The following is a 26978-nucleotide window of genomic DNA, read 5'->3' on the forward strand; positions in this document are numbered from 1 at the left end:
TATCCTAAGGGTCATCATCTACATCGCATATACCTATCATCTCCTATATCGCATTTCCTTATATGTTTGTTGCTAAGGACTTTTCTTAAGGATCATCGCCTACATCGCATGAACAATACTGTTTCGGGGATTACTCCCCTAATACATGTCCAATAAGGGTTAGAGTATCATCCCATGAATACATAGTTACTACGTCGCCTGAACTCGTAATACATCACCTTCAGGTTATGAGCCTGGTGGTGTTTATACTGGACTATTTTAGATTAGTCCATGGTCGCCATTTATACTATGGTAGATGACTACATCGCAACATTGCAAGTCAAGGTCAGGGAATCTCCTAGTCATCTCCTATTTATCATCACCTATGTATCGTTACCTATTTTCATCACCTATCTGTTATCTCCTATATACCATCCCCTATCTATACTCAATACATATTTATAAGTTTATAAAACTTATATGATTAAATCAATTTAAATGTCATCTCATATTATTTTATCTAACACATAACATTTTCAGCACAGATAATAAGAACATAAAGCATGTACTTATCAAGATACTTCATATCTATGTATACGATGGATGTAACTATGTACTCAGCTGATAAAAGTGGACGAATGGCAATTTTGGCAGCGTTTTGCTTTGTACTTTGAATAGACCTAGATGCATAAAGTACTAAGCCTTAGTCTAGTTTCGTAATCCCGGTGACAATAATACTTATAGTCTAGATTCCTCACTAATCCCAATGTCTACATCAAGATCTATCAAATAAGGATCAGCCAGGTAGGATAGTTGGGAGGCATGATCATTTCGGCATAATAGCGTTTCTGAAGTCCAACAACCAAGCCAACATGACCATACTAGACACTTGTCCCATAAGTAGATCAATCAGTATAACGATATGGAATTACTAATAAATCTTATTTATAGATTCATAACAACGACTATCAATATAAATATAAATTACACTAAAATAAGGATGAGTGTAATTTAACTTAGAGGGAATTCCTTCACAAAAGTCTGGAAATTGCACTGGCAGAACTCCAGATTGCTAGCTACTAGATGTCGGGCTCTCAGGAGCCTCAGGACTTGGACAAAACACACTAAACCTAAGGAATTTTGAGATAAATGTAGAGGGATTTGAGGGAGAGAGTTGGAGAAAGTGTGGAGAATGAAAGAGCTCTTGGGAGTTATTTATAAGAGATTTTTGAGGTGCAAATCGCTCATTTTAAGTGACGTCTCCCCAACCATTTTGTGCCACATGTCAGGCTCTCAGTGGTCCCCATTTTCACCTTCTAGAAGCGCGCGTCGCGCACTGCGCCATGCAAAACACAAATTCTGTAAATTTCGTAACTTCTTCGTACGAACTCCGTTTTTGACGTTCTTTATTTCCCTGAAAATCTCTCGACGAGATCTACAACTTTCCTTTAGACCCTAACAGGTAATTCTTACTTTATTTGTCGTCCATATTTTTATAAAATTAAATGATTTTGATAAAATCATAACTCTCTCGTACGAACTCTGTTTTTGACATTATTTTTCTCAAAATTCCTTTCTTAAAGAGTATTACGATTTTCCTTTTGGTGACTTTAGCTAAAAGTCAACCATTCTCTTCGTAGCGTTTTTAAATCTCACGTTCCTTGTGCGCGACTGACTTTTATATCTTATAAAAATCATATCTAATTCATACGGAGTCGGGTTTATGCGAAATTTATATTTTCGGGATTGGGACGACGTGTACTTTATATATATATATATATATATATATATATATATTGTTAAGGCCAATATCCTCAATCCTATCCACGATCCCGAATCTCAAAGATATCTAAGGATCCTTAAACCTATCCAGGATCCGAGATCATAAAGGAGTCTCAGGATCCCGAACATACATCAGGATCCTGAACATCACCATTATTATATCCTAGCAAGTTTAACGACTATATTTCTTGTTTATTTATCACATGTGCATAAACGGTCAACATAAGACTCATTATCAATGAAGACACGTTCCAATCATGCTTAAGACCCGAAAATACCAAGTCAAAGCATGTGCAAATACCAGCTCAACAGGATCCCAGAAATCTCGGACTTATAGTTACTTAACCTAGACTGTAAATACACTTGTAAATGACACACAACGGGCAAAACCTCTGTACACCTTACATACTTAGAGTTATAGAAACACTTGTACTCATATACTGATCATCATCTCTATGTTATTATACGTTCAAATCAATAAAATTAAACAAAGCAGGTGATCATTATCACCTCCCAAAGTTTTATGCCGAAGATCCTAGCAAGGATCAAGGGCTTTTCTTGTTAATCACTTGTGCAATTTTGTTCTAATTTCGTTAATCACCTCACCTACAACGCCACATCCTCTCATGTAATTTGGTTGATATCCATTTATCAATTTTTGACCAAAACAATTTGGCGCCCACTGTGGGGTTGTGGTGTTCATAATTCTCAAAAACCATGTCTACACAACCAAATTTACCTTCTTCCTCCATTCCTTCTATTTCCTTAAAGAATCTTCCACCACCTCTAAACAGACCTCCTGGTCAGAGGAAAACTCTAGATACCTCTAAAATGTATACCTCTCCGATCATCGGCCATGGAAATCCAGGATCCTTGGGGTTCCAGGATCCTCCTGTTCCGATATTTAACAACGAACTCTTCCCCATGGTGAAGATGGTAAAGCAACAACTGAATCAATGGTAGGAGGACAATAGGACGGTGCTCAAGGAAATAGAGAGAATGAGGGCATAGATACATAAATGCCAAGGAGTATCACCCTCGATCTTGCAACCTAATATCCCGAACTTTGACAATGCAGGATCCTCAGGAAACCGCCAGGAGATAGGATCCTCAACACCAACACCTGCTCCCACTTGGGGTGTAACTCCAAATGAGTGAGCCCATGCGATCCAGGATCCTAACGAAACCTTCACCACTCCCAATAACAAGGATCCTGGTAACTTCCTGATTAATCATACCTTTAGTACTAACTCTATGGATCTTGATGCAGGAATGAGTCCGGTCATGGCCAAAGAACATCAACAGCTGAGGCAAATGATCTCAAACGTATCCGAGGTAGTCCAACCTATACTCGAAGTATCCCCCTACAATCAAAGGATCTCAATATTTTCTCCTACAATAGCTGATACTGAAGTCCCAAAACATTTCCAAACTCCCAACATGAAACCTTATGATGGGACTATGGATCCTGAAGAACACGTGGAAGAATACAATGATAGAATGGAGATCATCCCCATTCCTTCATAATTGAAGCAAGCTTGCATGTGCAAGGGTTTTGGTTCGAACCTCATGGTATCATCCTTGAAATGACTACTTAATGTTCCTCCTTACTCTATTACTTCATTTAAACATTTAGTTAATATTTTTAACAATCAAATTTCTTGTAGCAGAACATTCGAAAAGATCACTAGTGATCTTTATCAGACAGTCTAGGATCCTAAGGAACCCCTTAGGGACTTTGTGAATAGGTTTGGCAGGGAAGCTTTGAGTATCCCCAACATCGACACAACAACTGCCGTAGAAGCCTTCAAAATAGGGCTAAATAAGGACTCTTCTATCTACGAAGACCTTGTAATGACTCCATGCAAAAGATGGATGAAGTCAGAAGCAGAGCACTAAGGTTCATAAGGCTCAAAGAAGACAAGGAGATCTAGAAGAGTAGAAACCCTCCAAGCTCATATGATAACCCTAATAGGAAAGCCGAATCCTTGACTCAAAGATTCCATAAACCTAAGCCTTATTCCAGACCCAATCATCATAGGGTTAATGCCCTTGAAGATGAAGGGGAGGAAGAAGAATTTCCTAAGATCACCGACTACTATTTTTCTATGACAAAGAGAGATGGCCAAGAAAGGGAGAATTTCCTAAGATCCTAAGAATTTCCATGCAGGATCCTGACTCCAAAGTACTCATAGGATCGTCAATACAATAGGACATCTAAAAGAACCTAGTTACATTTCCAAAAGAAAGAAGGAAAACCTTTTCATGGAAACTTGAAGACGTAAAAGGTATATATAAGAATATTATAACTCATAAACTTAAGATTGATCCTTCTTTCAGACCCATACATAAAAAAGAAGGAAGTTTGCACCTGAAAGGAACCTGATCATTCAAGAGGAAGTATAAAAACTTCTCAAAACAGGGATGATCAAGGAAGGTTCCCGATATGGCTAGCCAACGTAGTGGTGGTCTAAAAAAATAATGGAAAATAGAGAGTTTGTGTGAGGACTATACGGATCTCAGTAAGTCTTTCCCTAAGGATTATTTCCCTTTACCACACATAGACTCGATGATAGATGCCACGACAGGACATGGGCTACTAACATTCATGGATTCCTTGCCAGGATTCCAAAAAATTCAAATGGAACCATCTGATCAAGAGGATACCACCTTCATAACTCCCACAGGTATATATTGCCATATTATTATGCCATTTGGTCTTGAAATGCAGGTGTAACATATTAAAGACTAGTGAATCAGATGTTCAAAGACGAACTGGGGGACACCATGGAAGTGTACATAGATGACATGGTAGTCAATTCCAAAAAAGATGAAGATCACCTTAGGGATCTTGAAGAAGCCATCAATATACTAGATGAGCACAACATGAAGTTAAACCCTTAAAAATGACACTTTGGAATGAAACCCGGTAAGTCCCTTAGCAACCCTTTTATTTCTGAACATATGTTAAGACCCTAAAGTAATTTTCTAAGGTTTATAACATTATCATGTTATCCTAAGTTGGGAACCTCCCCAATAATTTTCTAAGGTTTATATCATTGTCATGTTATCTTATGAAGTTGGGATTTTCCCCAGTTATTATCTAAAGTTGGGATTTTCCCCAGTTATTATCTGAAGATGGAATTTTCCCCAGTTATTATCTAAAGATGGATAATCCCCAGTATTTCTTAAGTTGGGATATTCCCCAACATTTATTAAGTTGGGATCTTCTTCAGTATTTCTTAACTTGGGATCTTGTCCAAGATTTCTTAAGTTGGGATCTTTCACATTATTTCTTAAGTGGGATATTCTCCAATATTTCTTAAGTTGGGATTCTCCCAAGTAAAACTATAAATCGGGACATTCCCCAATGAATTCCGATGTGGGATCTTTCCCAATATTACCTGAGTTAGGACTTTTCCCAGTAAGTTATAAAGTTGGGATCATCTCCCAAGAGCATATTCAGAAAAAATCTATTCAAGATAGTAAGATCGGAATCCTAAAGAGAAGTTCAAAGAGACAATTAAAAGTCTAATGGAAATCTTAGAAAAAAGCTCTCTCCACCTTCTATCTATCTTTATGTTCTATGCTTACTACGCCTAAAGTTGTTCCTAAAACTAAAAAAATATATATACTTTTCCTCTAAAGGTTTTCCTACTTTTCAAACCAAAACTTACCTCTTCTAAAACCTCGGGATCCTGACTATTTCACCATCCTGATCAAGTAACTTTTTATCTCAGATCTTTAGGATCCTAAAAAGTTTTTGTAAATTTTAAACTCATTAGGATCCTGATCATTTGAGAACCCTTAGAAAACCTGTTTTAACCCTATTTCTACAAGCAAATTAACCATGCAAGAAGAGAGATAAACCAAAGCATCAGTATTAAAAAGGGTTACCCTCCTACCTGTTTTGGTAAATAATTACACAAGTATTAATAAACGAAATTGAATGAGAGGCTGTGATGTTCGAGTTGTGCAGTAGAAAAAGATAAAGAGAATGACACAATGGTTTACAAGGAAAGCCCTTGATCCTTTCTAGGATCTCCGACAAAAAACCTTGGGAGGTGATAATGATCACCTGCCTTGATGATTTTATTAATGTAAAATGATGATTACATAGAGTATTCCAGTAAGAACAAGTGAAAAAGTTCATAGAGTAAGCTAAGAGTAACCAGAGTGTGTCGTGTGCGAGATACATGTGTCAATTTATAGTCTAAACTAGCTAACATGATGTCCGATATTCTCAGGACCCTCTATGACCAGGTTTGTGAATGTTTTTTTACTTGGTATTCCGGGTTTTAGCATAGTTGAAACGAAACTTTGTTGAGAATAAGTCTCCTTTTGACTATTTCTGCACACGTGTCAGTTATGGACCAAATATAACCGTTATAAATATTAGTTAATAATAGTAACAATAATAGTTGGGATCCTGAGATAGTTGAGGATCCTGAATATTTTAAGAGGTCTGAGGATCCTGAATGTTTTGAGGATCCTTGCCCTAACAATTGCCCCGAAGTTATTCTTGAAAATGTAAGAGTTAATTTCGAAAATATTAAAGGAATAACTTAAATTAAAGAGATAAAAGGAGAGTTTAAAAATTATCTCTCAATGGATATTTTTTATCAATCTCGAGGTAATCGAGAAGCAGTAAAATCATCTTTCTTATCTCTTATGTGCTATAAATGTAGGCTTCTGGTAATTTCTTTTTTATTCTCCCAAGTCGTCATCGTCTCATTGTGAAGGTAATTTTTTTTCTTACTTGTTTCCTATTGTTCCGATTTCCTTCGTCATGGCTAAGAAAACTAGTCGTCCTCGAGCTAGTGTTGTTACTCCTCCCGAGAACGACCGCAGTGATCAGGCAATCTTATCTTATGACGAGGTTTGCTCCTTCAACGATGAGGATATGGAATCGTTGAAAGTCATTGGGGCTTTTTATTCGGATGTAGTTTTTCGACCTTTTGAGGCTAATGTTCGACCAGATTTTGTTTCCCCGACGTGGGTTTGCTACCCCGAATACCCATTTACTCTAGGTTAAACTTACCTTTTTACCGGTATCGTTCATGATTTCTTTTCGACTACCCAAATTTCTTATATCCAAACGATACCTATGGTTTGGAGGATCCTATTTTGGATTGATCGTTTGAATCAATCCAAAAATATGGACATTGGGTCACCCGAGATGGCTTTCGTTTATGATCTTTGCACTTTTGGTTCTTGTTGTTTCCTGCTAAGAGTTAAGACAAACATACTGTTGGGTTTTGAGAATTCTAACACTCCTATGGTGTACATGCAACCCTATAAACCTTGGATCTATGTTTTCTCTATTATACATGCAAATATTAACTATTCCAAGGTTTCATCCTAACTAGCATATTATGAAGCACCTATACTACAAAGTTCTAGTTAGATGACATACCTTTTGATGTAGCTTGATGTCTTCAAGCTTTAAGAGCTTAGCCCCAATAGTGTGGAAGCCTCAAATGGAATCACAAATCACCAAAACACCTTGGAAGAACTTGAGAGAATATGTATGCACACTAAAATCGGCCCACTCTTATTTTCACACACTTGTGCCAATTTTGTGAGTCAAGGACCCCTTTATATATTATGGATGATTAGGGTTACATCCATGTAAACCCTAATACCCATGACCTTTCATTTACATAGGATCCATGGGTTAAAAACTCCATGGACCATCCATGAAAGCTTAGCCCAACCTAAATGAACTTGGCCCATTCCATATATATAAGAGTCCATATTTAATTAGTTCTTTTTGATCGCTTAATTAATTCTAAATTAATTCTTGATCAATACTAATTAAATAATATGATTCCATATTAATATATTAGAACTTATAATATATTAATATAAATCATAAATATACTATTCTCAAAAGACTATCCATATAAATTGTGCCGGTGAAGTGCAACCCAAATGGACCATGCCGGGTCGGGTCAAGTACATACCAAATATAGTTATGGACTTAGACATTAATCCAACAGTCTCCCACTTGGATAAGTCTAAAACTATTATTGAGTATGACTTCAAAACCTAACTGGCAATCGTAGCTCTTAAAGCCGCTGTCGAACTCTGACATTGTCAATGACTTGTCCATTAGATAAGGGATCATATATTCCTCCATTCTAGATATCATATGGACTGAGACATGGATTATAATCATTCTTTCTGTCCATTTGTTGTTTCCCGATTTTCGATTTATGATGACTGACTGATTGAACAAATCAAATCAGTCCTAGCTTGGCCAAGCACTCACATGTGTCATCGCTAAATCATCGAGGGGCCCACATATATCGCTTTTATCCCGAAGGTAAAAGGAATGGATAAACTTCGACTCATATGGCTTGTTCTACTACTTGTTGAATCATACACAAAGGCACGTTTTATAACATCGAGTTACCAAATGCGTTTTCGTGCAATCAATGTATAACCAACTCATAGTAACAACTCATATCTCTAGGTTTGAAGAATATAAGATATTATCGTCTCATGATCACTCGTGATAAAATCCATGAAGTGATTCAAATGAGCGTGGGTTGAATCCAATACTCAGAACTTATAAGCACTCATGAGTGTTGTAGCACCACTTTGTCCACCAACTTGGACCTCTACAAACCAACCCATGACAGTCTTGATTCATATCTACTTCCAACATATGACCGACTGTGGATGGTTTGAATAACTTAATCATTCAGGAAGAGCGACTTAGTTATTCTGGAAGTCAAAACATGCAAAGTGAAACACAAGAATAAATGAATCAAATATGGTATCAAACCCTATGAATATAAATAAACACTTTTATTTATCACCATACTGAATACTCATTATTCATTGTTTCGGTTTTATCAACTTTATACTTGAATTAAAAACACTAGTTGTCCCATGCTCCAAGCATGTACACTATGTTTTTCTTAAACAATAGCTTTGCCATACACCAAGTATGCACTCTATGTTTGTCTATGATCCTTACTTTGTGAAATAAACCAATTGAACATAATTTCAATGATTCTAATTTCACACTCCCAAATCCTTATCGAAAAATGTGAGAATTTCAAATTCCTATCATTTATCGAAATCTGTTTAGATTTTAAACTTATATGCACTGACCCTCCTGTAATGAATATGTACAAAGTCACAAAGACTTGTCAACAGTCATTATAAGGTATTCCAATGGAGATCAACTCCATGGAAACTAAGTCTCATATTCAAAGTACATTGCTTTGGACATGCTTCTTGCATTAAGTTTTCTAATCTTACACAGATAACTTCCACCTATGGAGACAACTCCATATTCTCATTTTGACTATCACTTCTGAACAAGAGATGCCTCTTTTCAGAATATGTCAATATGGTCCTTCCAAAATTAGCACTATACTTCCAACTGTCCCTGAGCAACCAATCTTTGGTAAACCTCAGATTGTCCGCAACAATTGCTTAATCATTTTAGTCATATCCAATTCTAGACCTTTTCCCTTCTTAATGCCTCTGGGCATTTGGAAAAATTTAGAAATGACAAATATTATAGCACATGCAATCGATCCTGTACCCAAAGCAAATGGTACACGATTCATGATGTCTCACATAAAGACATGATTCTAGACCAGTCTTTTGCTACAATATTTTTAATTGCCATGTTTTCAAAATTTGACTATGAAGAGGGATGCCGTAATCATAATCGAATTTTGAGAACGCAATATATAGAATTTCCTTAAGTTGAACCAATCCAACATGAAATTCATATATATATTCTTGACTAAAGATGATTAAGGTCTCAATCTAAGCCTTTAGAACTGAAATGAAGTATATCCTCTCCCTTAATTATAGCACAACAACTTTTTCAATCCCTGCAGCCTCACGAGTTGAAACTTTTGTTTTCTATAATTAACATTGCTAACTTGCAACACTAACAATAATTATCATGCTCCCACTAACATGATGATTATTAGCATAACACTTATGCTCCCCCTAGCTTTGACATGTACTCAGAAATCAGCTGGACTTCTAGAAATCAATACTTTATTGACTTTCTTACCAAAGTTCAGATTTCTGATACGAGATGCTTTGATAAAACTTTATCAAAATCATACACCTTTCCTTAGATAGCATGCATGTGTGTCTAAACAATTTCAGAACTATGAAAAGGGATGTCGTAATCATAGTCTCAATTGTTTAGACCTTTTGCCATCTGCTTCAAATCTACTTGGTGGAAGTGTTTCCTCACCATCATTTTTCATGAATCGGAGAGAAACCTTATGACCCTTAGATTTTATGGTGTATGTGTTCTTATCCATGTGAATCGTCAAAACCATAGTCACAAGACAAGGATAATGACAAATCCAAACTCATATGGACTGAACTTATGCAATCTTAACTTCTTGCCACCTGGCAGTACAGGGCCTGCCATTGCTTCCAAGTTGTTATGCAACCAATTGAGAACTTTCAGAACTCCTATGCAAAGCCAACTTTAACTGGAATGGGCACATAATATGTCAACACGATAGTTTATAAACCTCAAGTCGTGTGCTAGTGAAGAACCTCAGATTTTATTCTTGATTAGTTCTTGAAATTCTTTTTAGGATCTTTAAGACTCCCACTATCCTCTTGACATATAAGACTATATTGCCAAATATTCAAGAGATAGTGCGGATTCTTTATCAAGACAAACACTTCACACAATTGGCCTTAGTTGGTCTTTGTTTTATCCAAAACATCATAACTTACCAATTTCAAATGTACAAGAGTAGGACACTTTTACTCTTACATTTGACAAGTGTTTTAAACCTTTCTTTAAGATATGTCACTCAAGTTACAATCTTGGAGTATGACTCTAAGAATTGTTTTGGAACGAAGTATGACTCATCTTCCTGATCTAACCATTTCAACAATTCATGACTCCTCTTCTTAGTCATAAGAATGCACTAAGATGACCTTTATAGGACTAATTGTGATATGATTTCTAAATCATTAAGATGATCACAAACATGATACTAAAGTACTCTCCCATCTTTTCAGATTTGAGAAACTTTTATCTTTCTGCCTAATTTGATTCTTCCAATTCGTTCTGCCATACATTGAGACTTTTCCAATGTTTCAGAATTATACTTAAACTTGTAAGTATAACCATATTTACTAAACTTTAGTAAATCAAATTGTCTTAACGAGCTTTGTGGTGGACATGACCAGTGCACAAGAATGTGTACTCGATCCATTTAGTCCTTCACTTGACTCACACATCCATGTGAACAAGTAATTAGTCTTGATTTTCCAATGCATGAAAGTTCTCATTCATCATACTATTCAACTTGCATGATTCCAAGTTTCGGTCCAATTGAAACTTGGGTGATGAGGAACTTTCCTGATTTGGTAAATTTAGACACTACCACAAATGAAAGAATCAAATCCATTTTCCAATATTGCTGTCAGTGGAATCATATAAGCAACAATTTTCCACAAATGCCATTGTAAGGATACTTCAAATAAATAAAATTAAACAATTTTCTTTTATTTTAAAACTTTGCGGAAAAACTTATCCTTACAATCCACATGGAAAATTGTTGTTATCTATTCCTTAGAAATATAACATAACTTCTTAAGCAACTGCTCAAAATTCTGATGCGATCGAAATCCACCTTCGCGATCAGAATCAGCATATATTTCCTTTAAGATTTCTCTCTATTCTTTGATTCTTAAAACATCAACATGTGACCCAGTCACATCATGTAATGAGGATCTCAGAATAGAACTTAACAGAGATAGATAATGGGCTCTACCTGATGTAGAGTCAAAATTATTGACTTTAACATCCTTAGGTAAATTTGGCAGCTTTGCAATCAACGCCCCTTCCTTTGGCAAAATAAACATATGGACCCTTTGGTAATGGGACTATCTCGGACTTAGCCTTTCTCTTTACCATTTGGTCAACCGGGTTGACTATGGCCAATCCCTTTCCATTGGGAAGAGAATGCTTTTTCTGGATTTCCAGTGTCACCATTATCACTGTCCATAAAGTTTTTGGGAAGTTGATCTTCTAATCAAATTTGCTTTACTATCGTTCCAAATCATTGCTGATTCAGCAGCACCAAGCAAATAGATATGATCATTAAGGTTCATGTCATAGTCTGTTTCATAGTAGTCCCAAAGGAACTCACTATGTGACTTAGAAAGTGATTGAACATCCAACTTTCTCAAGACTTTGACACCCAACTCTCCCGGCTTGTCAATATGTGACTTCATCTCTAAAATGTGATCACACATAGACCTTGATTGCCATTAGGGCTTGAGTGACCTTGAACTTGTGGGTTAGGGAGAATAATTGGAGGAGGTGGAGGAAGAGAAGGATGACTTCCATGAGCCAAACTCGGGAAGTCATATTCATTAGGAAATCTTGGTTTGGGAAGATCATTGTTGTCTAAACCAGACATCAACAATTGGAGAAATTCACGTAAAGTTGATTTAAGTCCTTAATATAACACCCAACATGATATATTAAGGCTAGGACCCAACAAACTATTTTATAACTTGGAAGAGGGATGCCGTAATCCAAGCTATAAAATATTTGAAGGTAGGTGAATGACGATTCACCAATTTCCACCAAGATAAACGAAATGTATTATTAGGTTTTAATTGGTTTTGAAACTCCTAGATTCTTTTGAGATTCATTGAACTTTTCAATGGCATGTTTCAATCTCGAGTGTGCCCTTCAGGTTTTGTGACTGGGATGCCGAGGATCACAAAACAAGGTGTGAAGTAACCATGCAAATATACTTGGTACCCTTAATATTTACCCCTCAATCGATGTGCCGGTTAACCACACACGCTCCAACGATACTATGATAAACATTAAGTTACCCTTTGCCTACCTTGTTAAGTCCAGGTTAGTGTGCCGGTTAACCACACACGCTCCACTAACAGCTTAAACAAAGTGCAAAGTGTAATTTCATGGATTAGCACCTTATTCACATTTTCCTAAGTAACTAAGATTGGGAATTTATAAGTGTTTAGTTACTTAGTATTTATCATTATACTTATAATGAAGGGAGAATTATAGTCTTTGTCCTACCTGTTCGGCTAATGACCCTCCACCGGTCAAGGAAGCGGTGAATGAGAGTGGACACCCATTAAACTGCCATTTTATAGGCAGTAACCTTATACCCCCCTTATAGACCGGCTTCGTGAATGAGGCCTACTAATGGTAAGACGACTTGCTTTTATACATATAATATATTAAAGTTTTAATATTATAATAGTATAAGGGTGTATTTTAGACATTTAAAATACTTGGTGGTTTAATCTATTAATTAAACTAGACTTTTAATTTAATTAAACTCAAACCATATATTTATGGATTAATAATACTCTTTTAATTAAACGCTTTAATTAACTATTAATAAAGTCCATAAGAGTTAATTTGAACTATTCAACAAAACATCATAATTCCAATTATTAAACTCAAAATTAAAACCATTTAATTAATTGTTTAAGTTATGAACCCAAGAGTTTTAGAATTCAATTCTTTTTTTCATAAAAAACTTTTCTCAAATTCCAAAACTTGAGGGCAAGTTTTGTAATTCTTGAAAACCTTTGGATTCCATAACTTATGGAATTAATGGTGTTTTATGATGAAACTTTCCATGTTCCATAACTTAAGTACAAGTTATGGAATTCTTTAAAACATTAACACCAAATTTTGTAACTCCATAAAAACTTTGAATCAATTTTTTTTTTAAAAAAAAACTTTCATATCCATAACTATGGAAGTTTCAAAAACCCTTAAGATCACAACTTTAAAAAAAACTTTTGAGCTCCAAAATTTTATGACAAAATATGTAACTCCTTAAAGCATTTAGATCAAACTTTTAAAAGTAATAAAATAATCATATCATTTTATCTTTTACTAAATTTGACCTAATTCAACTCATATAACAAATGATTCAAATTTTACAAATAATTCATTTTTCACAAAACAAGTAATTATCTTAAAATTTGACAAACGTCATGTTTTTTTCCTTTTTTTCCAACTTGAAAATAAAACATTTGCATCAATATAACAGAAAACAACCTGGCTCTGATACCACTGTTGGGTTTTGAGAATTCTAACACTCCTATGGTGTACATGCAACCCTATAAACCTTGGATCTTTGTTTTCTCTATTATACATGCAAATATTAACTATTCCAAGGTTTCATCCTAACTAGCATATTATGAAGCACCTATACTACAAAGTTCTAGTTAGATGACATACCTTTTGATGTAGCTTGATGTCTTCAAGCTTTAAGAGCTTAGCCCCAATAGTGTGGAAGCCTCAAATGGAATCACAAATCACCAAAACACCTTGGAAGAACTTGAGAGAATATGTATGCACACTAAAATCGGTCCACTCTTATTTTCACACACTTGTGCCAATTTTGTGAGCCAAGGATCCCTTTATATATTATGGAGAATATGTATGCACACTAAAATCGGTCCACTCTTATCCATGTAAACCCTAATACTCATGACCTTTCATTTACATAGGATCCATGGGTTAAAAACTCCATGGACCATCCATGAAAGCTTAGCCCAACCTAAATGAACTTGGCCTATTCCATATATATAAGAGTCCATATTTAATTAGTTCTTTTTGATCGCTTAATTAATTCTAAATTAATTCTTGATCAATACTAATTAAATAATATGATTCCATATTAATATATTAGAACTTATAATATATTAATATAAATCATAAATATACTATTCTCAAAAGACTATCCATATAAATTGTGCCGGTGAAGTGCAACCCAAAAGGACCATGCCGGGTCGGGTCAAGTACATACCAAATATAGTTATGGACTTAGACATTAATCCAACAGTCTCCCACATGGATAAGTCTAAAACTATTATTGAGTATGACTTCAAAACCTAACTGGCAATCGTAGCTCTTAAAGCCGCTGTCGAACTCTCACCTTGTCAATGACTTGTCCATTAGATAAGGGATCATATATTCCTCCATTCTAGATATCATATGGACTGAGACATGGATTATAATCATTCTTTCTGTCCATTTGTTGTTTCCCGATTTTCGATTTATGATGACTGACTGATTGAACAAATCAAATCAGTCCTGGCTTGGCCAAGCACTCACATGTGTCATCGCTAAATCATCGAGGGGCCCACAGATATCGCTTTTATCCCGAAGGTAAAAGGAATGGATAAACTTCGACTCATATGGCTTGTTCTACTACTTGTTGAATCATACACAAAGGCACATTTTATAACATCGAGTTACCAAATGCGTTTTCGTGCAATCAATGTATAAACAACTCATAGTAACAACTCATATCTCTAGGTTTGAAGAATATAAGATATTATCGTTCATGATCACTCGTGATAAAATCCATGAAGTGATTCAAATGAGCGTGGGTTGAATCCAATACTCAGAACTTATGAGCACTCATGAGTGTTGTAGCACCACTTTGTCCACCAACTTGGACCTCTACAAACCAACCCATGACAGTCTTGATTCATATCTACTTCCAACATATGACCGACTGTGGATGGTTTGAATAACTTAATCATTCAGGAAGAGCGACTTAGTTATTCTGGAAGTCAAAACATGCAAAGTGAAACACAAGAATAAATGAATCAAATATGGTGTCAAACCCTATGAATATAAATAAACACTTTTATTTATCACCATACTGATTACTCATTATTCATTGTTTTGGTTTTATCAACTTTATACTTGAATTAAAAACACTAGTTGTCCCATGCTCCAAGCATGTACACTATGCTTTTCTTAAACAATAGCTTTGTCATACACCAAGTATGCACTCTATGTTTGTATATGATCCTTACTTTGTGAAATAAACCAATTGAACATAATTTCAATGATTCTAATTTCACACTCCCAAATCCTTATCGAAAAATGTGAGAATTTCAAATTCTTATCATTTATCGAAATCTGTTTAGATTTTAAACTTATATGCACTGACCCTCCTGTAATGAATATGTACAAAGTCACAAAGACTTGTCAACAGTCATTATAAGGTATTACAATGGAGATCAACTCCTTGGAAACTAAGTCTCATATTCAAAGTACATTGCTTTGGACATGCTTCTTGCATTAAGTTTTCTAATCTTACACAGATAACTTCCACCTATGGAGACAACTCCATATTCTCATTTTGACTATCACTTCTGAACAAGAGATGCCTCTTTTCAGAATATGTCAATATGGTCCTTCCAAAATTAGCACTATACTTCCAACTGTCCCTGAGCAACCAATCTTTGGTAAACCTCAGATTGTCCGCAACAATTGCTTAATCATTTTAGTCATATCCAATTCTAGACCTTTTCCCTTCTTAATGCCTCTGGGCATTTGGAAAAATTTAGAAATGACAAATATTATAGCACATGCAATCGATCCTGTACCCAAAGCAAATGGTACACGATTCATGATGTCTCACATAAAGACATGATTCTAGACCAGTCTTTTGCTACAATATTTTTAATTGCCATGTTTTCAAAATTTGACTATGAAGAGGGATGCCGTAATCATAATCGAATTTTGAGAACGCAATATATAGAATTTCCTTAAGTTGAACCAATCCAACATGAAATTCATATATATATTCTTGACTAAAGATGATTAAGGTCTCAATCTAAGCCTTTAGAACTGAAATGAAGTATATCCTCTCCCTTAATTATAGCACAACAACTTTTTCAATCCCTGCAGCCTCACGAGTTGAAACTTTTGTTTTCTATAATTAACATTGCTAACTTGCAACACTAACAATAATTATCATGCTCCCACTAACATGATGATTATTAGCATAACACTTATGCTCCCCCTAGCTTTGACATGTACTCAGAAATCAGCTGGACTTCTAGAAATCAATACTTTATTGACTTTCTTACCAAAGTTCAGATTTCTGATACGAGATGCTTTGATAAAACTTTATCAAAATCATACACCTTTCCTTAGATAGCATGCATGTGTGTCTAAACAATTTCAGAACTATGAAAAGGGATGCCGTAATCATAGTCTCAATTGTTTAGACCTTTTGCCATCTGCTTCAAATCTACTTGGTGGAAGTGTTTCCTCACCATCATTTTTCATGAATCGGAGAGAAACCTTATGACCCTTAGATTTTATGGTGTATGTGTTCTTATCCATGTGAATCGTCAAAACCATAGTCACAAGACAAGGATAATGACAAATCCAAACTCATATGGACTGAACTTATGCAATCTTAACTTCTTGCCACCTGGCAGTACAGGGCCTGCCATTGCTTCCAAGTTGTTATGCAACCAATTGAGAACTTTCATAACTCCTATGCAAAGCCAACTTTAACTGGAATGGGCACATAATATGTCAACACGGTAGGTTATAAACCTCAAGTCGTGTGCTAGTGAAGAACCTCAGATTTTATTCTTGATTAGTTCTTGAAATTCTTTTTAGGATCTTTAAGACTCCCACTATCCTCTTGACATATAAGACTATCTTTCCAAATATTCAAGAGATAGTGCGGATTCTTTATCAAGACAAACACTTCACACAATTGGCCTTAGTTGGTCTTTGTTTTATCCAAAACATCACAACTTACCAATTTCAAATGTACAAGAGTAGGACACTTTTACTCTTACATTTGACAAGTGTTTTAAACCTTTCTTTAAGATATGTCACTCAAGTTACAATCTTGGAGTATGACTCTAAGAATTGTTTTGGAACGAAGTATGACTCATCTTCCTGATCTAACCATTTCAACAATTCATGACTCCTCTTCTTAGTCATAAGAATGCACTAAGATAACCTTTATAGGACTAATTGTGATATGATTTCTAAATCATTAAGATGATCACAAACATGATACTAAAGTACTCTCCCATCTTTTCAGATTTGAGAAACTTTTATCTTTCTGCCTAATTTGATTCTTCCAATTCGTTCTGCCATACATTGAGACTTTTCCAATGTTTCAGAATTATACTTAAACTTGTAAGTATAACCATATTTACTAAACTTTAGTAAATCAAATTGTCTTAACGAGCTTTGTGGTGGACATGACCAGTGCACAAGAATGTGTACTCGATCCATTTAGTCCTTCACTTGACTCACACATCCATGTGAACAAGTAATTAGTCTTGATTTTCCAATGCTTGAAAGTTCTCATTCATCATACTATTCAACTTGCATGATTCCAAATTTCGGTCCAATTGAAACTTGGGTGATGAGGAACTTTCCTGATTTGGTAAATTTAGACACTACCACAAATGAAAGAATCAAATCCATTTTCCAATATTGCTGTCAGTGGAATCATATAAGCAACAATTTTCCACAAATGCCATTGTAAGGATACTTCAAATAAATAAAATTAAACAATTTTCTTTTATTTTAAAACTTTGCGGAAAAACTTATCCTTACAATCCACATGGAAAATTGTTGTTATCTATTCCTTAGAAATATAACATAACTTCTTAAGCAACTGCTCAAAATTCTGATGCGATCGAAATCCACCTTCGCGATCAGAATCAGCATATATTTCCTTTAAGATTTCTCTCTATTCTTTGATTCTTAAAACATCAACATATGACCCAGTCACATCATGTAATGAGGATCTCAGAATAGAACTTAACAGAGATAGATAATGGGCTCTACCTGATGTAGAGTCAAACTTATTGACTTTAACATCCTTAGGTAAATTTGGCAGCTTTGCAATCAACGCCCCTTCCTTTGGCAAAATAAACATATGGACCCTTTGGTAATGGGACTATCTCGGACTTAGCCTTTCTCTTTACCATTTGGTCAACCGGGTTGACTATGGCCAATCCCTTTCCATTGGGAAGAGAATGCTTTTTCTGGATTTCCAGTGTCACCATTATCACTGTCCATAAAGTTTTTGGGAAGTTGATCTTCTAATCAAATTTGCTTTACTATCGTTCCAAATCATTGCTGATTCAGCAGCACCAAGCAAATAGATATGATCATTAAGGTTCATGTCATAGTCTGTTTCATAGTAGTCCCAAAGGAACTCACTATGTGACTTAGAAAGTGATTGAACATCCAACTTTCTCAAGACTTTGACACCCAACTCTCCCGGCTTGTCAATATGTGACTTCATCTCTAAAATGTGATCACACATAGACCTTGATTGCCATTAGGGCTTGAGTGACCTTGAACTTGTGGGTTAGGGAGAATAATTGGAGGAGGTGGAGGAAGAGAAGGATGACTTCCATGAGCCAAACTCGGGAAGTCATATTCATTAGGAAATCTTGGTTTGGGAAGATCATTGTTGTCTAAACCAGACATCAACAATTGGAGAAATTCACGTAAAGTTGATTTAAGTCCTTAATATAACACCCAACATGATATATTAAGGCTAGGACCCAACAAACTATTTTATAACTTGGAAGAGGGATGCCGTAATCCAAGCTATAAAATATTTGAAGGTAGGTGAATGACGATTCACCAATTTCCACCAAGATAAACGAAATGTATTATTAGGTTTTAATTGGTTTTGAAACTCCTAGATTCTTTTGAGATTCATTGAACTTTTCAATGGCATGTTTCAATCTCGAGTGTGCCCTTCAGGTTTTGTGACTGGGATGCCGAGGATCACAAAACAAGGTGTGAAGTAACCATGCAAATATACTTGGTACCCTTAATATTTACCCCTCAATCGATGTGCCGGTTAACCACACACGCTCCAACGATACTATGATAAACATTAAGTTACCCTTTGCCTACCTTGTTAAGTCCAGGTTAGTGTGCCGGTTAACCACACACGCTCCACTAACAGCTTAAACAAAGTGCAAAGTGTAATTTCATGGATTAGCACCTTATTCACATTTTCCTAAGTAACTAAGATTGGGAATTTATAAGTGTTTAGTTACTTAGTATTTATCATTATACTTATAATGAAGGGAGAATTATAGTCTTTGTCCTACCTGTTCGGCTAATGACCCTCCACCGGTCAAGGAAGCGGTGAATGAGAGTGGACACCCATTAAACTGCCATTTTATAGGCAGTAACCTTATACCCCCCTTATAGACTGGCTTCGTGAATGAGGCCTACTAATGGTAAGACGACTTGCTTTTATACATATAATATATTAAAATTTTAATATTATAATAGTATAAGGGTGTATTTTAGACATTTAAAATACTTGGTGGTTTAATCTATTAATTAAACTAGACTTTTAATTTAATTAAACTCAAACCATATATTTATGGATTAATAATACTCTTTTAATTAAACGCTTTAATTAACTATTAATAAAGTCCATAAGAGTTAATTTGAACTATTCAACAAAACATCATAATTCCAATTATTAAACTCAAAATTAAAACCATTTAATTAATTGTTTAAGTTATGAACCCAAGAGTTTTAGAATTCAATTCTTTTTTCATAAAAAACTTTTCTCAAATTCCAAAACTTGAGGGTAAGTTTTGTAATTCTTGAAAACCTTTGGATTCCATAACTTATGGAATTAATGGTGTTTTATGATGAAACTTTCCATGTTCCACAACTTAAGAACAAGTTATGGAATTCTTTAAAACATTAACACCAAATTTTGTAACTCCATAAAAACTTTGAATCAATTTTTTTTAAAAAAAAAACTTTCATATCCATAACTTATGGAAGTTTCAAAAACCCTTAAGATCACAACTTTAAAAAAAAACTTTTAAGCTCCAAAATTTTATGACAAAATATGTAACTCTTTAAAACATTTAGATCAAACTTTTAAAACTAATAAAATAATCATATCATTTTATCTTTTACTAAATTTGACCTTAATTCAACTCATATAACAAATGATTCAAATTTTACAAATAATTCGTTTTTCACAAAACAAGTAATTATCTTAAAATTTGACAAACGTCATGTTTTTTTTCCTTTTTTTTCCAACTTGAAAATAAAACATTTGCATCAATATAACAGAAAACAACCTGGCTCTGATACCACTGTTGGATTTTGAGAATTCTAACACTCCTATGGTGTACATGCAACCCTATAAACCTTGGATCTATGTTTTCTCTATTATACATGCAAATATTAACTATTCCAAGGTTTCATCCTAACTAGCATATTATGAAGCACCTATACTACAAAGTTCTAGTTAGATGACATACCTTTTGATGTAGCTTGATATCTTCAAGCTTTAAGAGCTTAGCCCCAATAGTGTGGAAGCCTCAAATGGAATCACAAATCACCAAAACACCTTGGAAGAACTTGAGAGAATATGTATGCACACTAAAATCGGCCCACTCTTATTTTCACACACTTGTGCCAATTTTGTGAGCCAAGGACCCCTTTATATATTATGGAGGATTAGGGTTACATCCATGTAAACCCTAATACCCATGACCTTTCATTTACATAGGATCGAAACACATACACCACCTTATTCTGAGAGCGAAACAAAATGATGGTGCTTGGAAGGAAAAATACTTCTTTGTGAGACGTGATTTGATTCCCAATGGGGATTCCCTGCCGAAAACGTGGATTAAAAAGGGTAGGACTTAAATTTAGACTTTAAAGATCTTAAAATTTACTTCCCTTATTTTGTTTGTTTTGATGCAGCGTTAAAATTTGAGGAGCTTGCTCCTGCAACTGGTGATTCTGAGGACAAGATTTCCAAATTTCTTGCACTTCCTGCATTTGAAAGGTCATTGAACATTCCAGTCTCCAAAAAGGTTCTTCTACTACCGCTTCTATGGCCACTGGTAATATTATTTCTCTTAGATAACTCTTTTAGACTGATAAGGATCTTGAATCGATGGGGATCTTTGGCAGGTTCCATGACTACTCGATCCAAGGCTTATTTTGGTTTAGGAGATCTTGAAGACGCTATGACCAATGGTTTAATCAAGGTTAAGCAAGAAAAAGGTGTCACCCTTCCTTTTCCCAAGAGATATCACATAGATCTTATAGTTAAGGCTTCAGGATCCCGTAAGCGGAAGACTTCTAAGGCCGTAGATTTCAGCCTAGAGAACCTCAGCACCGAGGATACTCTTGGAAAGTTAACCTCGTTTTCCCAAGCTGTAAGTGTCCTGGGTATAAGCATTTTTAATTTATCATACATGTCTCTTCTTTTGCTTATGTTTGCGTTTCTTTCAGGTCTCCACTCATGTTTCTCAGTTCACCAATGATCTCAGGATCCGTGCTGAGAAAGACGAGTACATTCTAAAAGAGCAGGAGAAAACCTGGAGGGCCACCAACGAGGATCTCCTCCAGAGGGTGGAGTTGTTGAGAAAACAGAAGGCTGAGAAAGAAGATGGGCATTCTGCGGATCTCGAGGAGGTGATTGTTGATGCGAAGACAAGTGTTGTGATGGATATCCTAGAGGCTAAGATCAAGTTGGCGGAGGATTTGGAGAATGCAGGTGTTTTGGTAAAAAATTACACAAGTACTAATCAACCAAATTGAATGAGAGGCTGTGATGTTCAGATTGTGTAATAGCAAGTAGTAAAAGAAAAGTGACACGATGATGTACAAGGAAAACCCTTGATCCTTGCTAGGATCTTCAACATAAAACCGTGGGAGGTGATAATGATCACCTGCCTTGATGATTTTATTGATATAAAGTAAAGATTACAATGAGTTCTTAGTAAGAATGAATAGAGAATTTCGTATAGTAAGCTTAAGCTAAAGAATAGTGTATTGTATGCAGATTACAAGTGTCAATTTATAGCGGATCTTGGCTCATATTTGATGTCAAACGTGCTTAACTTCACTAACCATTTTTCCACCCTTCCTGACATCTCTGTTTCTCTCATGACATTCTTAATAGGATAATTAGTTTTCACATGTATAATATGTGTCTCGAAATAATGTCTTAATTTAGTAGAAGCAGTTACTAACACAAGAATTAATTTTTTGAGATGAGAATACATGGTCTTAGGATCCAGAAGACTTTTACTTACATAGTAGATAGGATGTTGGTCTCCATTAAGATCCTTGGCCAGGACGACACTTACTGCGTTTGAGGATACCGAGAGGTAGAGGAGTAGTGGTTCTACATCTATAGGATTTAATAGTAATGGCACAGAACTTAAGTATTTTTTGAGTTCTTGAAAAGCTTTTTCGTGATCTTCAGTCCATTCGAACCTCTTGTTCTTCTTCACGATATCATAGAAGGCTTACACCTTTCTTAGGATCTTGAAATGAACCTGTTGAGTGCCGCTACTCTTCCGGTTAGCCTTTGGATGTATTTTGTTGAAGATGGAGATTTCAGCTCGATGATCGCTGTGATCTGCTCCGGGCTTGCTTCTATTCCTCTCTTGGTTACCGTATACCCAAGTAACTTGCCTGACTTCATCCCAAAGTGGTATTTAAGTGGATTCAACTTCATGTTGTATTTGTCTAGAATGTCAAAAGCTTCTTTGAGATCCCTGAGATGATCTTCAGCTCTCATTGACTTCACCACCATGTCGTCAATATAGACTTCCATGGTGTCCCCCATCTTATCTTTAAACATTCGATTTACCAATCTTTGATATGTTGCACCTGCATTTTTAAGACGAAAGGGCATTACAGTGTAACAATATATACATGTTGGTGTTATAAATGTTGTATCTTCTTGATCGGATGGATCCATCTGGATTTGTTGAAATCCTGCTGAAGCATCCATGAAGGTTAAGAGTTTGTGGCCAGCCATTGCTTCTATCATAAAGTCAATGTGTGGTAGATGGAAAGGATCCTTACGACAAGCCTTGTTAAGATCCGTGTAGTCTACACATACTCGCCATTTTCCGTTTTTCTTTTGTACGACAACCACGTTAGCTAGCCATCTTGGGAACTTCACTTCCTTGATCATTCCTGTCTTGAGGAGCTTTTCTACTTCTTCTTGGATGATCTGATTCCTTTCAGGTGCAAACTTCTGTCTCTTTTGGTGTATTGGTCTGAAAGAAGGATCAATATTAAGTTTGTGAGTGATAATACTCTTGTCTATACCTTTCATATCTTCATGTTTCCATGTGAATGTCTTACTTCTGCTTCGAAGGAAGTTTAACAGGTCTTGCTCTATTTGCTCAGGTATTGAGGATCCTATGAGGACTTTGGCTTCAGGATCCTCGATACTCAGGGGCACTTCCTTCACATCTTGCTCCATCGTTTCTAGAACATGTCGTGACCCCTGCCTTAATTTCTATGCTTGATGGGGTTTGGTCGTAGGATTCATAGAGGTTTTATAACATTCCTTTGATTCTTGTTAATCTCCCATGATCTTCACTGTTCCCCATGGAGTAGGCATCTTTACACACTGATGATATGTTGATGGAAGCACTTTCATCTCGTGGATCCACGGTCTACCTAATATCACATTATAAGAAGACAAAGTTTCAATAACAAAGAAATTTTGTATATAGTTTACCCCCTCTATGTATATTGGTAGCTTTAGCTCCCCAATAGTGTGTTTCGTTTCCCCGCTAAATCCTTTGAGGACCGAGGATCTTTTGATTATCTCCGATTCCGGGATGTTCATCCTTTTTAGTGCGTCTAGGAGTACGATGTTGACCGAGGATTCTCCGTCAACAAGGATCCTACTGACGAAGTGGTTGGCCATGTACAGTGTTATCACGATTCTGTCATGGTGAGGATCCTGGATCCCTTCCCTGTCCGTCTCGTCAAATGTGATTTACTTATCATTGCTAACTATGATATTTTTATGTGGCCTATCCTCCTTTTCTGTTTTAGAAACCTTGGCGTGTCTTTTAGCCTAAGAATAAGAAGTACCACAAATGTTAGATCCGCCTGAGATAACGTTAATTATCTTGGCATTTGGGGGTGGAGATCATGGCTTCTCCGGGATCTTGTAACCATCCTGGTTGTTCTCCTTGTACTTTTCTTTCTTTCTTCCGAGGATCTCTTTGAGATGCCCCTTGCTAAGGAGGTAGCTGATCTCCTTTCTTATGGCTATACAATCCTCCGTCATGTGACAAAAATCTTCGTGGTAAATACACCATTTGGACTTGTCTTTCCAACTGGTGGACTTGTTATCCTTCTTTGGCCAACTTGCTTTGTCTCCGAGATCCTGCATAGCAAGAATTAAACTTGAAACATCCACAGAAAAACAATAGTCAGTGATCTTACGAAGTTCCTCTTCTTCTCCTTCATCTTTGAGGGCATTAACCCTGTGATGATCCGGTTTGGAATAGGGCTTCGATTTGTAGGATCTTGGGGTCGAGGATTCGACCTTCCTGTTGGGATTCTTGTATTCACTTGAAGGGTTACTCCTCTTCTGGATTTTTTTATCCTCTTCAAGCCTTATGAATCTCAATGCTCGGCACCCTACTTCGTCCAATCTCTTGCATGGGGTCATCACAAGATCTTCATAGAAGGGTGAATCCTTCCTTAGACCCATTTTGAAGGCCTCTATAGTAGTCGTCATGTCGATGTTGGGGATGCTTAGAGCTTCCCTGCCAAACCTGTTAACAAAATCTGTAAGCCATTCCTTAGGATCCTGAACCACCCGATAAAGATCACTAGTGATCTTCTCGAAGGTTTTGCTACAAGAAAACTCGTTATTGAAAATATTGACTAAGTGTGCAAATGAAGTAATATAATAAGGAGGAACGCTTAGCAGCCATTTAAGAGCTGATCCCGTAAGGGTTGAACCAAAGCCTTTGCATAGGCAAGCTTCTTTCAAGTGCATTGGGATGGGAATGATCTCCATCCTTTCTCGGTATTGTGCTATGTGCTCTTCAGGATCCGTAGTTCCATCGTAAGGCTTCATGCTAGGAGTTTGGAAGCGCTTAGGAACTTCGGTATCGGCTATCGCGGGAGCAAATCTCAAGATCCTGTGACTTGTTGGAGATGATTCTGGTATGGGTTGGACCACCCCGGGTACGCTTGAGATCATCTGTCTCAACTGCTGAAGTTCCCTAACCATGTTTGGATTTATTTCTGCATCAACATTAGTAGAGTTATTATTGATTGTATTGCTATTTAAGAAGTTATTATAATCAATGTTTCTAGGAGTATTGAAAGGCTCATGGAGATCATTGATCATAGATGCTCGATTGTCCATATTTTTCCCCCAGGGTGACGCCATAGTGGCAGGAACTATGTTCTTCTGGTGATTTCTTGAGGATCATGCATTATCGAAGTTGAGGATCCTTTGTGTTACAACTGTGGGCGTTGTTTCCTTGGATTTCTAAAATTATGCCTTCATCTTCTCCACTTCTCTAAGCAGTGTTTTATTCTCCTCTTTCTGTTGGGTCACCTGTTGCGTCATTTTCCTCATCACAGTGAAGAGTTTTGCAGTAGTGACCGAGGCAGTCGGATCCTGGAGTCCTGAAGATCCCAAACTTCTTTGGTTAGTGATCGGGGTGGGGGTACTTTTCTTGGAATTGCCAGGCCTTTTACATTGACCAGGGGGTCCACTCGGAGGAGGTGGTAGGTTTTTGATTGGAATGGAAGGAGCAGAGGACGAAGAAAGGATCAGTTGTGTAAACATGATCTTTCGAGGATTTTGAACACCACGGCCCCACGGTGGGCGCCAAATTGTTTTGGTCAAAAATTACACAAGTATTAATCAACCAAATTGAATGAGAGGCTATGATGTTAGAGTTGTGTAGTAGAAAAAGATAAAGAGAATGACACAATGGTTTACAAGGGAAGCCCTTGATCCTTGCTAGGATCTCCGGCACAAAACCTTGGGAGGTGATAATGATCACCTGCCTTGATGATTTTATTAATGTAAAATGATGATTACAGAGAGTATTCCAGTAAGAACAAGTGAAAAAGTTCGTAGAATAAGCTAAGAGTAAGTAGAGTGTGTCATGTGCGAGATACATGTGTCAATTTATAGTCTAAACTAGCTAACAAGATGTCCGATATTCCCGAGATCCTCTATAACCAGCTTTGTGAACGTTTTTTGACTTGGTATTCCGGGTCTTTAGCATAGTTGAAACGAAACTCTGTTGAGAATAAGTCTCATTTTGACTATTTCTGCACACGTGTCAGTTATGTACCAAATATAACAGTTATAAATATTTTTTTTAATAATAATAACAATAATAGTCGGGATCCTAAGATAGTTGAGGATCCTGAATATTTGAAGAGGTCTGAGGATCCTGAATGCTTTGAGGATCCTAGCCCTAGCACTACTCAACAAAAAAGAAATTATTGTTTTATAGAACAAAAAATTAAAATTGTTTTTTATCAAACATAATTCAATGTTTGATCACCCCCAGATGGGATATACTTTATCTCTTTCTTC

Source organism: Lactuca virosa, chromosome 4, assembly GCF_052849685.1.
Source record: "Lactuca virosa cultivar CGN04683 chromosome 4, Lactuca_virosa_CGN04683_v6, whole genome shotgun sequence".
In the NCBI taxonomy this organism is placed as follows: domain Eukaryota; kingdom Viridiplantae; phylum Streptophyta; class Magnoliopsida; order Asterales; family Asteraceae; genus Lactuca; species Lactuca virosa.